This window comes from Protopterus annectens, chromosome 9.part0 (assembly GCF_019279795.1).
Source record: "Protopterus annectens isolate FY-2018-M chromosome 9.part0, PAN1.0, whole genome shotgun sequence".
Classification (NCBI taxonomy): Eukaryota; Metazoa; Chordata; order Ceratodontiformes; family Protopteridae; genus Protopterus; species Protopterus annectens.
The window spans coordinates 1477116697-1477141842 of record NC_056743.1 but is presented as its reverse complement, the minus strand read 5'-3'; the positions used below and the strand labels follow the sequence as shown (position 1 = coordinate 1477141842).

The 25146-nt window shown below is 38.7% G+C and overlaps 1 protein-coding gene across 5 annotated transcripts in view; it reads right to left on the bottom strand.

Annotated features, from left to right (window-relative positions):
• WIZ (WIZ zinc finger) overlaps positions 1 to 24465 on the bottom strand; it is a 3168750-nt gene extending 3144285 nt beyond the window's left edge. For 3 of the 5 annotated variants that reach the window (XM_044084417.1, XM_044084416.1, XM_044084418.1), the window contains exon 1: positions 24247 to 24464. The gene's annotated coding sequence lies outside the window, so the exon portion shown is untranslated. Of the gene's footprint in view, positions 1 to 24246 lie in introns of all 5 variants that reach the window. The other 2 variants (XM_044084420.1, XM_044084419.1) reach the window with 2 other exon arrangements.
• Positions 24466 to 25146: the final 681 nt, after the last annotated feature.

Genomic DNA, 25146 nt, shown 5'->3' with positions numbered 1-25146 from the left:
ATGGTATTCAGAATATAGTAGGAAAATATATACTCCTCTAAATATGCTATGTTTCACACTGAAATGGAAAGAGTTAAGAGTTTTATAGCTTAATTTGGTGCTTAAGGTTGAACCCGGAGAAGAGGGAAGAGAACAATTTAAGGAAAAGATGAAACAAATATATAAATGGGAATGGTTTAAAATGTACAAATATGAATAAGATATTAAATGGAAAGTATGATAAAATAAAGAAATGCGATAAAATACTGTTTGCAACAATATGATTGATGTGGAGAAAAAAAAAGCGAGTTTGTTACAGATCAAGAAAATGGAAGACGATATATTAGCCAAAATAAGAAGACTGCTGTGAAGAAAGGTTGGGTGGAATAGAAGTTAAATATAAAAGAAAAGCAAAGAAAGAAAGAAAAAGAAGGGAGAGAAGTTTAGTTAAAATTATTTACAAGTTATCACCACAAAAGGATTTTAAGCATGAATGTAGTGTGTGTAAATAAATGATTTAATTTTTGTACGATACAAAATTAATGTAAAATGTTAATAAAAACACTGCTACTCTTTCGTATTGTTGTTTTGCATCACAACTAATAGGTAGCGCCAGAAGGATGCTGCTGACTTGGTTGTGAGAATCCAAGATAAAGGATGCCCCGAGAGCTGGAACAGTGTGTATTTTGGAACAAGCAGATAGAGGTTTTTGAAACTACTGGAACTGAAGAAATTGCAACAGAATTAGAAGGAGGAGGATGATATCAACCAGGATGTACGGATTTTGATGGGGCAAAAGCAATCTAGAATGAACTAGCTGACTGTGTCATGGAAACAGAAGAAATGACAGTTTCAACAGTAAAAAGCAGTGGATTGTGGAGAGAAGGAGCTGAAAACACTGGTGCATGCTTGGCTAATGGAGTGACTAGCTTTAAAGGCACACATTAGCAACAGGGTATGAAAAAAAAAAAATCTTACGCTGATGCTGTAAGAATGGGAAGACGAGCAGGTGTGACAACAGAAAGGAGTATGCAGCAACGTACTGAGTGAACAACTCCAAATTAAGAAGCCTGTGGCAAAAAATAAAAATCTGACGTTTGTTAAATAGATAGATGTTTTGGGCAATGTTGTACTAAAGACATAAAGAGCATTAGTACATTTGGGCACTGAGGATTTCTGAAAGATTTGGCTTATTAGCTAAACGTTATGTAGGAAAAACAGAACAGACTGACCGCATCATTGAACTTAAAAAGAAAATGCATGTAGAATTCAGAATTGCCCACGCTGACATTGTTTAAATGAAGTCTTTTATCTTTTTCTGTTTGTAAAAAAAATGCATAACAAAAAATGTTTTTGATAAAATAAGTGTGTGGACTGGGTGTGGGAAGTGTTAGTAACATTAAAATGTGATTGAGGAATGCAGCATTTTCAACTTTTAATAAACGTTAATGGAAAGAGAGGGATTTGTAAGTTACTGAGCCCCAGCAAAGGGCCTTGCTTGTTTGCAGAGATGGAAGTTACTTAGTACAGGAATGTGACAAAAGATGATACAGGCAAAGTGTAGTAAATGTAATGTCCAAGGGCATTTTGGTTTGATTGCTCTATTTTACAGGACAAAGGAACAGCGGAAGAAAATACTGAAAAATAATAGCGAAGAAGATGAGACAGATAATTTTGTGGAACAAGTATAGAAGAACATGCAATTCGTTCGGAAGAAACGGAGTTAAAATGGTGAACAGAACAGGTATGAACTACTGAGAAGTGAAGAGGGGAATTCTGACACAGGAGAAGAGAAAAAATAATGAAGTCAGTTGGAGGAAGGGTAATAAGTAGGAAAAACAACAAGCAAAACAAGGACAGGGGTGAAGTGTCAATGTGAACAGTATTAGAAAGGATATCAGGTGACTAATGGTAATGAAATGGTCTAAGAAGGTGAACACAAATTATACGTTTATTATATACAAGACATGTTAAAGAAGGGAAAAGGGATAGAATTGAGGACTTGTGGGGAAACAAGATGATATGGTTTGTAGGAAGTGAAGAATGTACAAGGTATGGGGATTTTGATAAGAAATGAGAAAATTTAAATACAAAATGTTACAGTACTGATAACAGGTAGGATGGTGATGTGCAATATAAGAAAAGGAGAACGTGTGACATTTGCAATTTATACTTACACAAACATTACAGGAAAATACGTTGGAGTCTTAAATGTTTTGGTTAATTATGACTGGGGATTAGCTAATTTAAGGAAGGATAAAGGGAAACTAATAATATGTCAAAGTACTTTAAAGCCATAAGACGTGGAGGACTACAGGTAGGAAAAAATAAGCGGATGGATTTATCAGAGAGGGCTATTTAAAACACATCCATGTTCTAATGGAATGGAAGAAACAGGAGGGTGATGTGGGAACTGCTGAGTTTCCTGACCACAGAACTGTGCCGGCAAGGGAATAAACAAAAGTTAACCGATGAAGTAGTAAAGCGAAAGAAATAAAGCTGGTGAGTAAGAAATTAAGGGAAGAACATGGTCTGTATGGTGGGTAGTGTTTAAAGCAGAGTACAAGTTTTTTTAATGGTAGAATACAGAATACATTTCTTTTTTTATTTTTTAAAGAATTAATGGAAGAGCTCCAAGGAGAAATTGAGACAAAAAAAAGAAAAAATGAGAATGATGGAAAGTTGTGTGATAAAAACGGAGAAAATGTTACTTAGGCAAAGTTTTCTTTAAGAAAGAAGATCGCTTTATTTAGGAAAACAGAATAAAAGGAATAATTATTTAATTTTTATTTATTTTATTTTACATTTGTTGACTGGGCTAGTCTAGCTGGGTATATGTCCATTTTCAGTAGAGGCCCGGGGAGATAAGGTCCAAAACAGATTCACTAAAGTACACATCTACAGAAGTACATATATCAGATGCAATTACATTCATCATTACGAAGACAATATAAGTGGTCATAGGTATATAGAGAGTATAAAAAAAAATACAAAATATTGACAAGACTTAGATGTTCAAAAGGATTAAATAGCAGAACTTGTATAATATAATTGTAGATAGGAAAGGAGGAATAAAAGGAAAGTAAAATGGAGTTAAAGGTGAGTAAAAATCAAGTAGTAAAGCATGTCCTTTTTAGCGAGTACACAAATAGGTAAAGAATGCATTATTTGATAAAGAGGGTGGTGCAAGGTGTAAACAAAAATAAATAACAGAAGTGGAAATATTTGTAGGTAACATGTATAAAAAGAAAATTTGAGAAACAGGAATGATGTGCTAAAACATCTGAAGGTACTAAAGAAAACTGGAAAAGGAGACTGCAACAGAAAAAATGCAGGAAGTGATAAAAGGTTGTCAGCACCACTATGTTAAGAGTTCGACAAGCAAATGGAGATGGACGAAAATGTGTGTTTTCTGTAAAGCATTAAACAAATGGTTAGATAAAAGGGATAGTGCAGGAAGAAATGCATAGTGGGGTGATCAAATGTATATGGATCAAAGATGAAATGAAAGCTCTAAACCTGGAGATCTGTTTGTGTCTTTCGGCTTTTCCTGGTTAGGGGTCGCCACAGCGGAACTCCGGTCCGCTAATGATTGGCAGTTGATTTTTACGTACCAGCTTGCCAGGCCTGACGCACAACCTTCAACAAAGGTACGCCCATTCACGCATGTCTCCACGCAGAAGACTCTCTAGCTGAGAATCGAACCAGACAGCGTCTTACTGTGAGGCGACAATGCTACCGCAGCACCAACAACTTTTATAAATCGGTATTCCCTAAACAGTTATGAGGATAACACAAAAAAGGATGCAAAAAAGTATTGACTGAAGTAACAGGAAATAGTGTGTTTGGTACAAAACGGTAAGTAGTAAAGGAAATAAGTGTGATCTTGACAGAAAAAAAAAAAGAAAAGAAAAACTGGAGGCAAGACTGGTCAAGTGTGATACAGAAACACACTATAGACTCCTCCAGCAGACCACAACTGAAATGAGCGGAGTAGAAACAGCACAGCTGAACAAACAAGTATAGCTTAATTTCTAAGCACTTCACCTTCAGTAAAGGCATCAGAGATAAAAACAGAACACAAAAAGCAAATCTGTATACTTCTCAAAAGGTATTTAACCAATAAAGACCCTTACCTAGAACAAGTGTAGCAGCATTTAAAGTGACAGTGCATCTGATCTGTGCAGATGCTTGTGTTGAAAATGTATTTGTAAAGCTGCTGGTGTTAAAACTGTACCAACAGAGGATCCTGCTGGACAAAAAAAAAAATGCACCTGTAAGTCGAGCTGTATTTTAACTGTTGAAATGAATATACTGTAACAGAGGTCACTGGAAGAGAAGAGGTCAATCTCAGTCCAGCTAACTTTGAAAAATATAGTCTGAAATTAAATTATCTGGTTTTGGCCATAAAGATTGTATCCTACAGTTCTGATTGCAGCTAGAGACACAATGCTGTGAAAACCAGACTAGAAATCCTACTGCATTGTCTTTTATGGTTCTATAGCTATAAACACATCTCGGCAAAGCTGTATGGATATGGTAATACATATGTGCTAAATTCTGGTTCAGTTTCTAGTAAAGGGGGAAGTGTGGGAACTAGAAGTCAGATTATCAGATGTATACAATGTCATTCTGTAATCCATAACTGAAATAATGTTTTAATACTAGAGGAGACAGAAATCTCAGGGCAGACTGTTTTTGAAACCTGACCAGGAAGGAAGACCTCTCACCCACTTCAGCTTGTCTTGCTTTAGTAAGTATCCAGGGAACAGTACTTCTTTAGATCAGTCAGGAAAATATAGGGAGATTAGTTAAGTACTGTTTTTCTGTATCTGTGTGAATCTATCAGTCTGTTATTTTTAATATTTCCTGTGATTAAAACTCTAGTGTTTACTGTAAATATTTAGTTATTTCATGTCATTATTAAATATATTTAAAACTATTCATTTTGGCTGGTCTTTCAGACAGTATTTTAACCTTTGAGAGTACTTGCATTTAATTTAGTGACACTGTGGCCACTCTTGAAAGCCTTGCTGCATTGGTGAAACACTACCATTAGTATTAATTTTAAATCAGTATAATTGGACACCCTTGTAAGAGCCCTAGAGTAGCTGGCTATGGAGTGTTCCAGTGGCAGTAACTACCTTATAGATCTGGGCAGAAGGGGACATAAATCAGCCTTTCTCAGGTGCACGTGTGAAAATCATATCTCAAAGAGCGCGTGTGACAGCTACTTGGAGCAGGTACACAGAGCACTGGTTTCACAGAGAGGGTGGGACTGTGTGTATTCCCTGTATCCTCTTAAGGGAAACTGTGCTTGGTGCAGACAACTGCATCTGAAAATACTGTGTCAATCAATCTTTGTCCCAAGTGAACATCCCTGTCCAGTGTCAGTGGTGAGGATCAAGGCTCCTTGATTACTGGCCCAGGGCAGGGGCATCACAACTTGCATGGTGGAAGTTTTAATTTATCATATAATAAAAAGGTGTACATACTAGACAGATGCACACATAGTGGGGTAACTTGCTTACGTCAGGGAAGTTTATATGTTTCCAGGACAAATGGAAAAGGGATTACTCGAAATATTTTAAATTTTATGTCGGGTTCCAGACTGAATCCTATTAAAAGAAGAATAAAAGAAGGGGTGTTAGATCGGAAAAAATCCTATTTTTTTAAGCATCAATGCACCAGTTTTGGGTTAACCGTGTCAAAAACAATGAGAATAAAATGGCGGGAAAATTGTTATACAACAAATATGAACAGACGCAAACAAGTAAAAAGGAAAAGGGATTAAATATTACGGAAAGAAAGGAATAATTAAATAAGGTGTGTTATGGAAATTAAACACTGATGAATGTAGTAAGAAAAGGAATTAGTATGAAAAAATTATGCAAGATTATTTTTTTTTTCGTGTATATCCACAAAGTGATTTATCAGGGAATGCTAGAAATGCAAAAAGCAAAGAAGGAAAAGGTCTGAAGACTTCCATGAAGCTGGGGACTTTTTGTTAAACAAGTTAAATGTTAAGGGAAATATAAAATATGAAGCAGAAGAAGAAAGAATGTGCTATGACTGCACTGTAGAGGAAAGTGCAATATTGTTTTAGAATGTAAAATTAACAACTCTTTCTGGGAAAAGTTTAAAAATTGTACATCATTGGGAAAGTTTCAAGGAAATGATACTGTAAGCTAAACATGAAAAAGGAAGGATAGAGGAAATTGATAAGTGAGATAAATATTTGTTACAATCTGGGTATTGTGGAAAAGGTGTGAAGGACTACAGTACAACAAAAACTGAAGGGACAAAGACATTTGCAGAAATAAGAAAATGGTTGTAGAAAAGCACTGGGAAGAATAAATTAAAACAAGGAAATGGCAATGAATGTAGGATATACAAAAACTATGTTGCATCACTGATGATAAAATTGTAAAAAAGTATGGAAATGGGGTTGCAAAGTATGTAAATAATGTATACATTAAAACTCAAAACCAGGATAATGTACCTTTTCAATCTTTATAACTCCTTGCTCTCCCTTCACTTCCTTACTTCTATCCAACTTACTCCCCTGACTTTCCCTCTAAATAGGCCATAAGCCTGTTTTCCTCACTTCATAATGCAATTACTCTTTGTATTAAAATTACCTTTAATTTTTATACAAACTGTCTAAAATTTCTATAAAATATTAAATGACTGTCATATAACTTGTACCGATTCTTAACCAATGTTTTTTTTTACATCATCTGTAATTTGTTCGAATTATTTAAACTGCAGCAGTTTTTCTTTTGAAGATTGTTATATTTTGTAGCTTTTTCCCCTGGGCCTCTGATGAAAATGGGTTTCTACCCAGTCAGACTTTCCTGGTAATCAAATGCGAATCGATCAATAAAGCAAGCAAGCACTTGTTTGCCTACCTAGTGTCAGTGGATCTTTTACATTCACCTGAGCTACCAACAACTCATGCAGATGGGGCCCTTGTTTAATGTCTCATCTGAAGGACAGCACACTCAGTAGTGCAACACCCTCATTATGTTGCACAACAGTATTAGTATTGGGAAAAATTAATCCAAGTACCTGGTGAGGGGAATAAAACCCATAGCCTTCTGCATCAAAGGCAACTGCTCAACTTGTTGAGCTATGAAGCCTGATTATTAATCCAAGTTGCAAGCTCTTCTGGTAATTCAACCTGATCTTCCCTTTCACGAGGACAAGCTAATATTCAAGAGCCAACCCTTCCTTCATGCCAAAGGTAATGTCATAATTCATTTTAAATCAATGTACTCCTCTCCTTGTGTTATTTTCTGAACCAAAAAATAAAGGAGAGAGAATCCCGTGTATTCTGGAGAGGGAACGGAGATACTAAATTTGAAACACTAAAGTCCTTTTTCCTATAATCAGTTTTGAAAAAGGGACAATCAGTGTCAGAGCAGACAACTTCCATTTGGTTATCCCGCATCATCAAGTTTTGTTACTGACACCATGGAAAGACCTTTCCTTTCAAAAGCTCACTCTACCAGGGCTTTGGCTACTTCTAGAGCTTTCTGGAAAAAAAAGTGGACTCTACAAGCATTCCAGAAGCAGCATCTACTAAACATTATAAGACTAACTCCTCCTCCTCCACGGCAACAGCAGGATTGACTGGGACTATTACCCAGGGACTCATCTTCCTCCTTAGCTATGTAAGCTTTGGTAATCAGCCCACATATCTACTCCTCTACAGCTGAGTAAGTAAACTTACCATAACAGTGTATGTTCACACAGATCACTGTTGCAGCACTAACACCCTCCCTTCTGCCCCCATATCTTGTGCTTCCTTTTCGGGTCTCCTACTACTTGTTCCTACTCCTCTAATCTGCGTCAGGGCGCCATTCTCCTCATCTCCACTTCTCTCTTTCCTTCGAGCACATAACCATTTCAATTTATTTCACATTTAGTTACTGGGAAAGTCCGGCTGGGTAAGAAACCCATTTTCAGCGGAGGCACAGGGAGAAAGGCTCCAGTACAAAGAAGAAATAAAATATAAACTTATCAAATTGACAAGCAAAAGCAGATCAACAAGATGATGCCAACAGTCTCAGATTTTTTTTTATATACAGTGAAAAAAAATAATTTTCTATAAAAGAAAAAAAGTGAAAAAAATGTTTTATATATACACACACACACACACACACACACACACACACACATAAATATATAAAACAAAGCTTAAAGTTTAAGAAAAGGACTAGCGTTCATAACAGACACAGTTTACACATGATGTTAGTGGTACATGGGAGATATGCAACCTCGACCCATGTAAGAATAGCATAAGGAAATAACCTGGTTAGACCAGTTGATAATGAAAAGAAATTACATAAATGGTTAAGACAGCTGACAATGCAGAGATGTTTAGTTAATTGGTAGAAGTGGTAGGGATGTTGATGGAGCTGAAGGTAGTGATGTAGAAGGAGATAGGGAGTGTAGGGAGAAAAGGAAGGGTGTCGAAGGATGGGAGATAAGAAATTAAGACAGAAATTTCTAAGGACAGTAGAGGCACTAGTAATATTTGAATTCAAAGCCTCCTTTTCTGTGAGGCAAGAAAGCTCTGAATTTTGGAACCCACACACCTTCCTTTACACCAGCATGCCAAGTCACATGGTGCATGTGGAAGGTGCCCAAAGGCTTTTGAATATGGGCCAGATGTCTGCAACCTGGCAGGATACACTCCACACAGCTCAGGCTACTGTAAATGTGATATATTTGAATATCTATTGTTATGGTAAGTTTGCATAACCTACCTTTGGAAAGTACAGTAGTGTAATGACCTTTAAATTAATCCAACCAGTTACTACTTTTTTTTTTTTTTTTGCAAATCAAAAACATGGAGAGCACATTCCCAGACAGCTCAGACATTATAAAAAATTATTTCAGAAAGCCTGATCAACTTTTTATATACATATTTCACAGAAAAGTTTAACCAGTCAATAAACAGGCTCCTTGTACACTTATCAAAATGTATTGTCTTTTACTATGACATACAGAACAAACTTCAAGGCATGGTGACAGGTCATTCCAAAAAGGGCAGTAGCCACATTAGAAGCACATTTCAGAACTGTGCCTACATAAAACATCTAACTATCTACACCCTTACAAAATACTAAAAGCTGCATTCATAATCTATGGTTAGGACAGGTTTTAACCAGGCTCTGAGTCAAAGGCTCCCTATAATAACACTTAATTGCCCAGATCACCTGTGCGTGAGCCACAAATGCTCAGGCATAACAGCGCGAGGTGGCAGCTGCTTAAGGTATATTGCTTGGTTCACAGTGGAGGAAGGTTACAGTACTAATATGGCAGTGATCTGTAGATTGCCCGACACCAGTGCAGCTTGGAGAAAACCTGAGACAAGTGTCAGTGACTGCTCTTTCTCAGAGGATTTCTCCGATATGCTGTAACCTGAGAGAGAGAGAGAGAGAGAGAGAGAGAGAGAGAGAGAGAGAGAGAGAGAGAGAGAGAGAAAACAAAGTAAGTGCATCAGGGAAAAGTCTCATACATGGAGGGTAGAGGAAGGCAACCACCTCAAAAAGATGCTTTTTATTTGCATCAAATTTGTTTATACAATGGATGAGCTCAAGTATATTCCTTTAGAAGATGTGTATGCTACGACTAAAGAGTGGCTGTGCACAGGAGATGCAGCAAATTCTCCTGTAAATGTCTTCCTCCCACAGATATATCAGTACTGCATTAGAATTGATCACATGCTACGATTTACTCTGACAGTGACCTTCCCTGAAGATGGCAGCACAGCCACGAGTAAGAACTCTCATTATAACAGTATAAATTTTGAGTAATAAATTACTGTGGCATTTAAGCTAACCCCTTCCCTTGACAAAGCTGTATTTTTAAATGGTAATAGCACGAGTAATAATGATGTTTTTATTATAAATACAGAGTTGTTTAAATACTGTGGTTTCAATCAATAGACTTAAGTCTTCCCCGAGATGAATTCTATGCTACTTCATATTTAATTGAAGAGGGAAGAGAAGTCTCCAAAGAAGTCAAGTGAAAAGGCATCAAGTCAGGTGAGATGGTCAAACCTTGTTTAAAGTACAGTCAGTATCTTAAGCTCATATTATTCCTCTGCTTGCTTTGTTGGTGTGTTACCAGGATCCTCTGCAGACAGGGCTTTTGAAGATTCTTCTACCATTTCTGATTTTGCTTCATTACTAGGAGACACCTCCTGCTCCCGTTTAGCAGTATGCTCTTCTGACTACACAGATTTGTTATCCTCTTTGGTTTCTCGCCCTTCAGTAGCCTCTGCCCTCTGGAAGTCCTCCTCCGTAGCTACACTTGTGGCAATAGTGGGATTACCAGTTTTTGTCTCCACTTTGTCTTAGCCTACTACAGTCGTCACACATTCCTATAACGGCATTAAAGGACTAATGAAAGTTCCTAGCAATGTTACTACATGGAAGCCACACCCAATGTTCAAAGTAATGCTGATGCAAGGCCAGCCTTGGTCTTCAACTGAGGCACAGCTTGTGAAATTTCAAACTGGGAATGAAAACATACATGGTGGGAGAAAATGTCATGATTCAATGTTACAGCAACCACTCTTAAGTCCTGCTGTTATACTGCACAATTTTGTTCCACACAAATGCACTGACTGCCAGGAAGACTTCTGCAGCGGGAAAATGCAGGAACTTTCTCTTCTGCTATTCTGAGCCAGATACCAAAAGAGAGGTTTAGCTGAGATTAGAAGTGTACATGCTTTCTAGCAGGGTACATCACTGCATCACTCTGAGCTAGGGAGCACACCTATCCCTTGCTCCACTCAGACTAACATTCATCTAAATATCTAGAGAAATAAGCACATCTTGCAAAACAGGAACATTTTCAAAGAATGCAATGCATTACATACCTGTTAACACACAGAAAATCCATCTTCAGGTGTAGAAAGAAGATACCTTCTAGATACAGTGGGGCAGAAAGAGAACAAGCACCCACTGAAGAAAACTTCCTCACAGGTCAGCTGATTTGGGAGTGTTTTATCCGAATTTCAGAATCTTGCAAAGACTAACAGTTTGGAAGAATTCCACACAGTGAACATATTACAAAGTAGATCCAATTACAGAGAAGGTCAAAAAAGACAACACATCATAGTGGTTTGGGGCGTGCAGAAAAAATAGTCTGGTGAAGAATATTTGGGACAGACAGGAAGAAGGCAAGAGGAACAGAGAACACAGAACATCCAGCAAAGAGAAGATCTGCAACAGTCCGGCATGACCGTCGAAGAAGGTAGGAGACTGGCAATGAATCACAGTGAGATGGTGATACTTAATCATGACACTCCAACTCCATGTAGAAAACTGGGGAAAAAAGAGAGGGGCCAGATGATGTAGCTTCATGTTAGCAAAATCGGGTATAGTTAACAGTCCTCTTGGAAAGGGGTCTGCTGACCACCAAGTCCGGCTCTGCTTGGAGCAAAGATGATGAGCTCTTTCATCTGTCTGAACTCATACATGCTCTTCAGTTAGAACCTCAGCAGTGCTGAACATCAATGGTACAAACTTGTATCCCTGGATTCTGACACCAAAACAGAAAACATGAGGATGAGCAGAGTGGCTCAAAGGCAATTCTAATACTACTTTTGTAAGGAAATGTGGGCTGGGTGTAAGTGACACCACCTGATTATTTGTGAAAGACAAAACAGGGCTCCCTTTAGGATAGATAAGGGTGCACAACTCAGGGGTCCTGGAAGCAGAAGAGATGGGTACCAAAGAATAACACCTTCCAAGAGAAGAACTTTAGAGCTGCTGAAACAGCAGATTCAAAAGGAGGTCAAGCAAGCAAACCTCCTGTTAAATATGAAATTCAAAGTCCCATAGAGGAAATCTAACTATAGAAGAAGAAGATATAAAACACCTTAAAAACTGCTTAATTAGCCAGTGACAGGCCACACCGCACTTCTGCCTTCCAGAGAGTCATGATGAGCAAAGATGTTAGAGGCACCCACCCCAACCACAGAAAAACAGAAATCCAAATTAAAACAGGTACCCAATGTAATTTCAAGTCTACCTACAAAATTACAGAGGTGGCACAGGACATCTCCACACAAATGTGGAATCCTAGTAGGATACAAGAGGAAGCCTTTCTGGTGGTCTCAATCACCCCCAAGACTTTATTGGGGGGGGGGGGGCTCAGACAATAGTGAGGAATCTAAAGGACAAGTCAGGCCTTCTGAAAGAGGTTGCTATCATCCCAAATTGGGAGGATTTCCTTTGGATTACACTGGAAAAGTTTCCGGCAGCTGCAGAGATCTAAAGGCCTGAAAATCCACCACTGTTGTCCACCAAGGGACTAAGAGGATAACTTTTGGTCTTTTTTCTTCAAAATTTTGCTATGAATTGTGGTAATCAATGAGTGACAGAAATGTTTCCACAAATCTTTTGTGCTGCAGCAGGCAGAAACTTGCTCTGGTGAACAGTCTGGAGGACTATATTCTCTTGTGTAGTAAAGAAGTTACACTCTAGGGTGCCCAATTCCTGAAGATCCTAGCCAAGATTCCTGAACTCTCAACTGAAAAAAAAAAAAAAAAAAAAAAAACAACATCATAACATTCACTTCCCACACACTAAAAAAAGTGATGCAAGGGCCTACGGGTCATTTCACCTCTACACCCATTTGCTCACCCAATATTTCTAACAGCATACTCTGTAGGGAATTTTTAAAGTCTAACAACTCATTACATACATCCCCAGTAACAGATTCTTCACCACACCAACAAATGTAATCTACTTGAGGAAAAATTATTTGGAGTCTGCGCAGGGTATAAAAATACCTTTGCAAAAACTTCCAAGCAAAAATCCTATACCATCTAGACTTGTTGCATATTTGGAAGCCATACACATGTCCTTCCATGTTTTCCTTGTGAGTTTCTTATCCAATCTACATTCTCAATCCTTTCCAACCTCCTCCAATTGATTCCTGTAGTTATTCTGCAATATTGAATATGCCCTACTAATTATACCTTTAAACAGCAGCTTCTGTTCTAGGATTCAACCAAAAACTCTAATAGAACAGGTTTTTCACTTAGGATTCCCCTATCCCTTTCACTTTGCCTATACTCTTGATATTAATCCCAGATATGGAACACAGTCTCTAGCCTACAGTCCAAATGTCTTCTTGGCCTCTTCCCATTCTATTACCTTTCCCTTTCTAGTTATTTTCTCCCAATACCTTGTTTCCTTTGCCAGTTTTCCCCCAGAGAATTCCAGATCCTCTTGTCTATTCTATGTACACCTATTTGCAGTCATCCCCATCGGTAAACTCTCCTTTCTCCATTCTCTTGCTGGCTTATTTCTTAGAATACTTTCTGCTACTTTACAACTATAATATTCTGTATGGCTGCTACTGTTCTCCTTAAGGATCTGCATCTAAAATCCTGCTCATCTCATTTCTTGGCTTACTCCCCCACTTCATCATCACCCTGTTCCACTTTGAATTTTGAATTACAGCTTTCTGCTTGTGTAATAAGGGCAATATTCCGAGTCAGGCTGCGTTAGCATTGTCGCCTCACAATAAGACGCTGCCCAGTTCGATTCTCAGTTAGAGTGTCTTCTGCGTGGAGACATGCGTGAATGGGTGTACCTTCGTTGAAGGTTGTGCGTCAGAGCTGGCAACTTGGCCCGTAAAAATCTGCCAATCATTAGCGGACCAGAGTTCCGCTATGGCGGCCCCTAACAGGGAAAAACCGAAAGACACAACAACATTCTGAGTCAGGCTAAAGAAGAACTTTTCCCAGTTTATGGAAACCTGCCATTGTTTGTAACCATGGGGAGGAAAAAAAAAAAAAAAAAAAAAACAAGCAAAGACTCCATCTTAACAGCCATCAGTACACAAATGCTCTGAGTGCGGAGGGGTGACAGCACAGAGTAGCCTAATGCATGGAGCTCAAACTCTGATGCACCCAGAGAAATTCATTTTGTCCAGCAACACCATCCAGGCCCCTTGTGGCAGCATGAACACCTGCACTGTCATACAACAGATTTGCGCACTGAAGTCAATGATGAAAAAGAAGACTTCCATTCCCCTCCATGCAAGAAGAGGTTGGAGCAAATCTATTTGACTTCCACAGAAATACAGACAGGCTGTCCTTCTCAAAAGAGATATACAAGCTGAGCCTCTACATGCTCTTTGAAGAGGGCAGTCTGGGTCTGCCCCAAAAGCTCTGATGAGATGGAGCAAAATATAGAAAGAACTATGAAGTGGCCTTCCTTGCCTATATCTGTCACTGATCAACACACACCTGAATGGTAACCAGAGCTGTGATTACTGGCTAGGAGAGTTTCTTTTGTGGCAAACATGGACAGTACAGATGGGAATATAACAATACATGACACTTGTGAGCTCTCCTCATTCTACTGAAGGAACAGACTCTTAACAGACTCTTTTTCCTAAAGAGGGCAAGGCCCTGTAAGAAGAAATAAAGACCAAACAGGCAGGCAATATAAAGACCCTTCTCAACAGTTAATACCAGTTTATTTTTTTGTAGGTCGTCAGACAGACACTGGAAGACTTGTCCAAAGACCAGCTCTCCCTGAAAATGGCATCCAAGATTGTCCAAGTCTATCTTTAAAAGGAGAAGAGCCTGAAACAGACCAACTTGCACAAGCACATCCCTGACAATTCTGCGTTAGCCAAAGCGGTATCACTGAAATCACAGTGGATCCACTGCAGAGAGTAAGAACAGTCTTAGCTAGATGTCTTTGGTACAAGTGTGGAAATTCTTACGGCTTCCACAGTACCTGGTCCACTCATCTGATGAGAGTCGTAACTTAAATGGGACAAAAGTGCTTTTCATTTGTACTGTTTTGATTACCACCCTGCTTTGTCTGAGATTTTAATATTAAAGTGCTGTTTGTTCACTTGGATTCTGACTGCGATTTTAATATGAAAGTGTTGCTTATTTACACAGACTTGGCCATGTCTACACTCCTAACCCTGTCTCCTGAATGGGATGGCCTATGCTCACCTGTGATACATTAATGCAGACAGGATGTTAGCTGGTCCTTGATGCCCCAGGAAACGCTTGCCAGAAACAGCACTAAATCTGTAGAGGTCAGCACAAGACATGACATAACACTAGCATTAGCCCAAGTCCCCAGTGGTGCATTACTGCAACCGCAAGAAGACATTTCACCACATGAAAAAGACTGGCACCTAACATTTGAATCTCCGAAGGTCATACACACACAGGACAAACCTGAGCAACATTATCAGATCTAACCAGAAAATTCTGCAATACTAGGGCAGAGGTCTAGGATGAAGGTTTATGCTCACAAGTGCAGATACTGAAGTTTATAAACAAGGGAACAAGATAGAAAGCATGATGTGGATTCTCAACTAGGGTAAATAACACCACAGAACACACTCCCAGGGTGGGTACACCTCTCCGAGACCTTTCAACACTGGCTGCGGATGCGTTTGATCTCAATATCTAACCTGTATAGAGGTAGCTGGCACCTTGTGAAGCCTTCTCCTAAGGACACTTCAAAAGGTTTAGACTACAGCTTTCAAAACTCCTCTTCAGATACTGTTCCAGCACTGCCCTGCGATTAAGCAGGACAGCCTCCTGACAATTCCTGAACTAGGCATCTTCAGCTACCATCTTTACATAGCTGAGGTAACCTTGTGCTTTTCTCTTCTGTTTCTAGGTATCCAGAATAAAATGTAGGGCACTCAGGAGTGCATCACATTATCTTCTTGGCTACAGCAGTAGACTAGAGCGCATGCCCCTGTGTGCCCTGCCTTGTGATATGGTCACTGCAGAATCCTCTGGAAGGTTTCAAGAAGTGAATACAGGAAATTCTCCATGAAGCATTTTATAGTTAAATTCCACATTGTGCGAGAGGAAGAAAAAAAAGGAATGGGCACTGCAGAAGTTAGACACTTACACAAGTGTATAAACTCAGCCGTACCAGAAAAAATCAAAGCCAGAGGCAAGTAAACAACAGCTGTCATGGTGGATATCCAGCATCAAACTTTACAATAAACGTAAAAAGTTCCTGTCCAAGAAAACAAAGGCAAGGCCCCAACAATGGAAAAGCACCCTCCTCAGCCTCAACATGCAAATAAGACAACTTCTCAAATCCCCTAAGGGCTCCTTTGAGAGGAACTTGGCAAGTACAGCCAAGGATAACCAGAACGCCTTTTACAGCTACATATGTAACCTAAAAGGGTAGGACCCAAGCATATGCAGAACTAGTGGCCAACGATATCATACACACTGACCCCACAGAGAAAGCAAACCTGCTAGCCGGTAGGTTTATTTTATGTTAGGAGGGGATAAGGGAGTGAAAATTTTGACAAAATTCTTTCCCCAAACTTCCCCCCACCCTACATATCTGAAGAGCAGGTCATCAAAGCTTTGCCCAAGGCAAAAAACACAGCCTCTATGGAACCAGACGACATCCCAGGCTGTCTTCTAAACAGACTAATAAATGAACTAGCATCACCACTAAGTATCCTACCAAGTACCCTTTTCAATCATAGCCTAATCACAGGCTTTGTTCCTGCAGACTGGACAACAACAAACAGTTATTCCCTCTGTGACATCCAGCTATATCTCACCGGACAGCAACCAATAAATGACTTCTTACTGTCCTGGGTCAGTAACTAAGGAGCTTCAATCTTCACTACGGACTCCAACATGAAACTGTCACTTAAATAGAAGTAATATTTCACAATTTTCACCCAAGAGCACAACAGGAACACGCTCTACTCTCCTGGGACTTAGCTATACACCTCTGTCCGTCCACCCCAAATGTAACTCCTTAATACACATTTTAGAGCAATGTGTCCCAGTTTAAGACCTCTGATACACAAACTCAAAGTACATTTAAATCTCACATATTCAAACACTTCTCGGAATGCCTGACTCAGATTTCCAGCTGTGCCACTTCCCCAAAATAATACAGTGATGCTGCCACCAATCAGTGTCTTCATGCCTTTCTAAGGGGTGCCAGTTATGAAAATTAAGATCGTAAAAATAAATGATAGCTGCGACCAAGCCTTCAAGGTGACCTGGGAAGTATCAAACAGGTATAAGCTCCCTCTAATCCCTAAAGAAAAACACTGATTTCCAGCTACAATATAAAGTAACGAAAAACATTTACTAATAAGTAAAATGATTGCAAGAATGTAACTCAACAGCTTTCAATAAACACCAGCACTCAATCGCTGGAAATATAAAACTGAACTGCAGGATAGGAGTCCATTATTCTTAAAAAAAAAAAAAAAAAACACACTCTTAATAACTAAGCTTTCCTAATCTAACAAAGAATAGTCTCCCTATTCTAATCTAACACACCACCAAGGCAAAAGGCAGGCTTACAGCTTTTTGGTGAGTCATGGGTGCCCACCAACTGCACAGCACTGTGACTGTACTTCACAAAACTGCTCAGCACTTGACAAACTTCAGTCAACGGTCTTATTTCAAAAATAACAGTCAGCTGTTTGAAAAGGTGCTTTCCTGGTCAATCAGCTGTTTAAATAATCACTTAGCAACCACGAACTTTCTAAAGACATTACCTATTGTTCAGGTGATTCTCCACAGTACTTTAGAATGCCTCTCTCAAACATGCATAATTAAAAACGCATCTAAACACTAACAGATTCTTTGAACTTTGTGTAAACAGGGAAATACTCAACATTTTAAAACTTATTTACATCTCACAATTAAACATGCTGGCAAGCAATACAAGTTAAATCTGAGAATATGCACAAATTCTCCTGCCAGACATGTTAAAACAGATGACAGTGTTTTGATTTTCTTCACACTCTCCACTAAGGGGGGCTAACATCAGACTTGGGGAATTACATACCCATAAGCCTGACCAGCCTCATCTGTAAGGCCATGGAACATCTCATTATGGACCTCATAAATAAGGAGGACATGGGTGACTTCCAAACCCTGGATCCTACCCAGTTCAGTTTCGTGAAGGGCAGATCCTGTCTGTTAAATCCGGTGGATTTCATTTGAAAATGTGACCAAGGCCACTGATGAGGGCAAATCTGTGCACACAGTATACCTCAACCTGGCAAAGGTTTTCAACACAATCCCACATTCAGGCATTACCGATAAACTTAGCAAACTGAATACAAATCCTTTCGTGGTAAGACGGGTTGCCAACTGGCTCACAAACTGGGCACACACTATCACTGAAACCCCAAATGATGTCGGTATACTCCAGGAAGATCTCACGCAGATCAAGGACTGGTGTAGTAGACACGGTCTCAAACTGTATGCAAAGAAATGCATCATCATTCCCTTCGGCACAAACATGTCCCCTCACACTATCAAATCAACAATACCTTAAGAACCCATGAATGGTGATAGACCTGGGATCACAAGCTGACTGCGACCTTAACTTCGACCACTGTGTCTGCTGTAGTAAGGAAAGCTTTCTACATAGGACACTTGATTAGTATAGGCACTGCCTCGATAGCAAAAGAAGCTATAATCCCCCTATACTCGGCACTTATCCGGCCCATAATTGAGTACAATGCCCTGTTTGGCATGTACTGTACTAAGCACCTGCAGCAATTACAGACCTCAGAGGTTTCTAACAAAGATCAAGGGGCTCCAGCATGTGCCTTACACAGACTGACTAAAGTCCCTGTCACTATACTCCGTATTGTATAGACTTCTTAGGGGAGACTTATACCTGGCCTACAGTGCAATCTAAGATTCAAACCAAATGAACTTTCTGCATATCTGTAAATCAAATGGGACTAGGGCTACCTGTTCCAGTGACCCAAATATGGCCTGCAACTTAAATAGGACATGCTGGAGTGACAGACATCTTCCAGCAACTGTCATCTGTGGAACAGGCTACCAATTCATGTGAAACAGAGCACCTCTACGACTGTTCAGGAGGAACCTGGACAAGTGGATGGGCCACCATAAATTCTTAGAGCCCACAACCCTCCCGGACATGGGCAATCACTAAATGCAATCTTGGGTATTGACTAGCATTTCATTGGGATGAAATAACTAGGCTTAAAATGACCTCTGGGTTGATACCCTAGTAATCGCCTATGAACCTACTCAAATTTCACACACCCTTATCTCACAGCAGCTTCACAATTACATTTAACCTTAACTGCTAACAGTTTCTTAGATTCTCCCCCCTTTTACTTCAAGTTGTTAAGAAAAAATGACATACTTCTGTAAAAATAAAAGTCCTACCAATGCCCCAACAGGTGCAAAATGATTCTCCCCTGGTTTACTCTTCTTCAACAGGACTTTGTCCTAAAGCCTCTCAAACACTTGTTTAACATCTAACTCACTAAACGGAATGATGCCATTCCTCTGGAAATCTGCAACTGTAAAAGCATTTCACCAAGACTCCCAACCCCTCCTCCACCAATAAAATTTGGACCCATTTGCATTCAAGAAAATGATTAAAAAAATGGTATTCAACAAGCTCTTCTATTACATCCAAAGCAAATGTTATCATGCCACCAGCATGCGTTCCGAACAAACAGAAGCACCACAAATGTGCTATACATAGACAGAATATTCTGCAGAAAATGAAAATGGGCATCAGCTCAGTCTTCATCCATCTTTCAAAAGCCTTTGAATTGACAGTTGTCTTCTAAAAGACTCACTCCTGGGCACAGGGCACAGTCCCCTAGTTCTAAATTGGTTCAAGATCCTTCCTTAATAACCCAGGCTTCAGTTCAAATAGGTACCCCAAATCCTCTCAGCTCTACTAATCACCTGCATCACATATGATCATCTCCCCCCCCCCACAGAGATTTCCTTGCTTATTAACAAAACTCCATCTGATCACCCCCCCATTTGCCAACTGTTGCCATCATAGTGACTTATAAGTCTAACTTCCCACAATTACTAACAAACAGAAAAATGGTCTTGGTACCCCCTTAAAATGGTTTAACCATCTCAGACTAGTGCTGACCACCACAAAAACTATGCCTTTTGGCAAGGTATAAACAACTGTCATATTCATCACCTCAGTCTTGCGCAAACGCAGCCAGTAGATTACAGATACCTGGGCATTTGTTTAGATGAATCTTTCAGCTTTCAAAAGCACAATGAAGTTACCAAAACCCAAGTAAATCTACTACTCTAAGCCAGAAAGACATCTTACTCCTTTCACGCCTTCAGGTAAAGCTGCTACTGGAAAAATGCTTTTACTGCAGTTAGAATATGGTTGCTGTATAATGGATAATGCCTAAAAACACTTTTCTCCCTGCAAATCAGACGCAGCATCTTCTGGTTCATTTCCCCTGTCAGTAGAGAGCATCACTGTATTCATCAGCAAATGCAACGGAGAGCCCCGTTTCTTGCACTTTTGTTATGCAAACTCCCTTAGTCTCAACTCCCTTCCTTCTTGGGTAAACACCCGACATAAGATCTACTCCCATACAGCCTTAGCACCTACACCCCCCCCACACAACCTCCTCCAAACCTCAAAGCACCCTACCGATCACTTCCTCCAAATATATGGAAACCCAGCAAAAACTAAAAGCAATCAACTCCTTCAAAAACTTTTAAACTGAACAAGAATACTTACTGCTTTTTTGGACATGAAGTTGATGCTTCCTTAATTCCAATATTACATAGGACCCTTCCCCACTACCCTTACACCCTTAATGACTAGACTATTCATGTAACCTCTGTATACTTTCAATTGAGCTACATTCATCTTCCCATATCCCAATTTTTATTGCTAAACTCTAACCTTTTCTTGCACCCTTGCTGTTAATCCCACAGCGTTTCACCCTTCTTTCCCTTTTAGTAGAAAATGGGGTATCAATGGAAACTGCACTTGCAAAGCAGTCTCAACTCTGGATTGTAATGTAATGACCATTTCTTTTACTAATTTTACTGAAAGGTTACAGTAAAATTCAAAACTGTTAGCCCAATTAGTGGAGTGTGTGTATCCAGAACTAAGTTAATTGTTGAAAATAAATGAAGTTCTACATTTCTCTATCCCTGGACCAAACTTGAAAAAAAATGTTTTCTAGATCAGCATTCTACTCTAATACAACGTAGAAACTATTCAATGGCAAATTACATCGCTTTGGCAGCGGGTGTGAGTAGTTAGGATAATGGAAAGAGAACATAAAGCAAAGATCTGAAGCCAAAATATGCATTAGGCTTTGAAAGGTGGATTTCTTTTTTACCATTGTTTAAAATAAATGGCCTAAAGTCACTCACTCATTTTGACTTTTTTCCTTTTTGTTTTTTTTTTTTTTTTTTTTTTTGTTTAAAAGTTTAAAAGAAGTTAATTAAATAAAGTTAGTACTTTTACTAATAAACTGGAAAACTTGATAACTTATATGAATGTTAATGTTTACAGATTAGAGTTGTTTCAATGTTTGTCTATGTTAAATTGTTTGCAACTGAATATATATTTTTTATATGTTTTTCATTTATATAAATATAAGATTGCCTTTGTCATGTGTAAATTTAATAAAGATGCTTGAAAAAAAAAATGGGTATATGTATATTTCAGACTTAAGACTTTAATAAGACATTTAACACAAGAGGTTGGTGAATAAATTAGACATCAAATCGGTGTCAGGATAGACACACTCATATGGTTCACTATCATGAAACCAGTGGGGTACCATGGAGCCTAGTCCTATTCAATCCTTTATAAGTGGCTTTACAGGCGGCATTGAAAATAGGATACTCTTTACGGATAACACAAAAGTATGCCATAAGGCTAAGAATTCTTCTTCTTCTTTCGGCTTTTCTCATTTAGGGGTCGCCACAGCGGATCACCTGTCCGCTCATGACGGGCAATGAAGTTTCAGTGTCGAGTTGCCAGCCCAACCTTCCATGGAAGACACACACACACACACACACACACACTCCCACCTAGGGCCAATTTGGAGTGTCCAATCCACCTACAGCATGTCTTTGGGATATGGTTTAGAAAAAACTATGGAAAGACTTGACAAGAATGTGGAATACACTAACAAAGTGCTAAATAGCAATACAAAAAACTGAAATAATGCATTAGAGAAGCAGATATCTTTGAAAAGAATATAAAGCTGAGGTGTGTGTATGCTGAAGGGAGAAGTAGTAACATCAAAAGGACTTCATATTATCTGAAAATAAGTACAGAAACTGAAAAAGCACTACTGATGACTGGTAGAATACCAGGCTACAGAAGAACCTATCCCATTTGAAAACCTAAATATAGTAACATTTAGCCCACTTTACTATTCCAGTTGTGGAACTCTTTCCTGTGTAACAAAGATGCACTTTATTACAAGACAACAAAAGAACTTGGTGTATATAGACTTGAATAAAGCAGTAAGAGCAGAGATAGGACACCCAACGGGGAACTCTTGTTTTACAATGCAAGGAAACAAGAATGGAATGACTGAAGATGCAAAATATCGCTTCACAAAAAGCATGGTGAATGACTTTCTGAAAAGGAATAGGTCACGCTTTCAAAACTTGTACTTATGATCCCTCCTTCACATTTTGGCTTGCCAACATGTAGACTACATCCATATTAAAAATCAACAAGTAAAGTAGTAATTGAGTCACTTCCTTTCTCCAGAAGCTAGGCCATCTTTTGGCAAAGGAGTACGGACACCCCTTCATAACACAAGGGGAACCAATGTTTACTATTCCGTCAAAGAAATCCTCAATACTCTGGGATATGTTACTCTGGGATATGTTAAACAACATTCCTAAGTTTACTACTGATACACCAATATAAAACAAAATTTCATCATTCTTGACAATGTCAAATGGTTCACCACAATTAAAAAAAAAAAGCTGTTTCAAATATATGCATCTTTGCATTTATGTTCCAGCACAATGGACAGTGTCTCAACACTAACCTACACATCTGAAAGCTCTGATGCACTGCTCACAAGACAAAAATAATGCAATCTCATGCTCTCTCTGCATAGAACCAAATTCACTGACTCACAGTAATGCAAGGACATTTCCTGATCCTTGCTCACCCATCCAGTGTGTTGAAGCGCATCCTTGACAATCAGTATACTATGAATGCTTCAGATAAAGAGTTTTACTTATTTTTGCTACACTTTTTCTTTAACCACTTATGCAATGGATGCAAATTTTATACACTTTCCAATACATTATTATTAATATTAATTTAACTGGGTGTTTCTATAGTCCACTTCCATAGTACTTATTTTAAAATGACCTGACTACAATTATTATTACTGTCACATTACTGCTTTATTTTCTAAAACATATTTGGAGGACTGATAAAAAATGATTAGTTGACCTAGTGTACCAAATGATTTGATTCTTAAGAAAGCCTACTGAACTGAAACACCACTGAGTCACAAATGTTTCACATAATCTCTCCATTTCACTCCCTTTTATTAACTTTTCCTCTACTTCGTTCTTAAGTTAAATAGTAGATACAAATAAATTATATATATATATATATATATATATATATATATACACACATACACACACACACACACACACACACACATACTCATTTCATATTATTAAACATTACCTTTTGTGTGTATTAGTTCAGTTTCTTAGTCTCTACCTACTTGGCTATGTTAGCAGTAGTAGCAGCAGTATATTGTTTAATTACACCACATCTCAAGGTTACTTTGCTGTTTTATTAAACTGATGCTGATGACATAACAGACTGCTTACTCACTGTATCTGCTACAGTCCATATTTTTAAATTGAAAACCTACTAAACCAAAATCTTTTTTAACCTCTTCCCTCTATAACAATCACCCTGCATGTATTCCTTCTGAAAAGGCTGCATAGGTTATTGTTTGTTTTTGTTTCTGCATGTGCTATGCTAAGACTGAAGCTGAAAAGCATCCCGCTAGGATAGCTTTAACTAATGAATGAATGATTAAACAAATTATCACGCCAGAACCGAAGTTAATGGGAGAAATTAATAAACACAGTGCGCAGTGGGAAAGGCCTATGAGCAGTCTAATGGCCACATGAAAAGGCTGCACAGTTCACGACTGGCAATGCAAAGCAGCGGAACGTACGGTAGACAACAGCACTTGTAACATGTATGCAAATGAACCTGCATGGCCAAACACAGCAGCATAAAACCCCCAAACCCTAAATGCATTTCAGAAATGGCAAACGGTATGTACCAAGACGTCGAAGATTTAGTATCTATAAGCGTACAATGCAGAGAAAAGCACACACAGACCTTGCTTAAGGACTATAATCCAGCCATTACTGTTAATCATGTGCAAATATTGTTTTACCTGTTCTGCTCGTTTGATTACCCTCTCATCTTACAGTGTCGCTGTTCCGATTCTTAGATATGCTGTTTTTGTGTTACTTAGTGAAGTAAAACTCTATAATTACTTTTATAATTCCCGTTTTCATTTCTGTTATACTCCATGGCCGTGCAGTTAATTCACGATTACGCGTCATCCGGCTCCGCCTTTTGATGACGCGATTGTGGGGATAAACAGCTTTACTGTGCAATGGCTTGTGAGGATAAATAACTTGCACTGAGTGAAACAGTTTGTGTTGATAAAATGAAATAAGCAAATATGAACTGTAAAATAAAGTGTTGGTGCTTGTATAAGAAAAATATACAGAACATTTGCAGCAATGTGCAGGGTTCTACACATCTAACCACTCCACCATATTTTCTACAGCTAGTAGTTTCTTTCCATTCATTTAAACTGGAAGAATGACAGCATAACGTAATTAACCCTTTCAGTGAGTCAGGGAAAATGCACTTTGATGTTTTTTTAAATCAGGAATGATGCAGCCTTGTTATGGGACAAAACAAACAAGCGTCTATCCGCTATAGGCATGACGCCAAGGTTCAGGACGACCGAACAAAGAACGCAAATTTCAAATCCAGCAGACGTTTTTTTCTGCAGCTTGAACTAGTCACCGGTCTTGTTTTATTTGTTGTAGTTATACTTGGTCAGTTAAGAAATTAATTCTAAACAGCAATTACAAATGATTACAGGAAACATATAGATAATTTAGCAGGAGGTACTGTTCAACAGCATCGCTTTAAAAGAAAGGTCACTTGCGTTGCTTGGCCAAGAGAACTGAATAATCTCACATTCTGCCTGCGTACTTATTCTCTCACAAATCGAAGACAGAAGCTAAACAGAATTAAACAACATTTTCTAAATCAA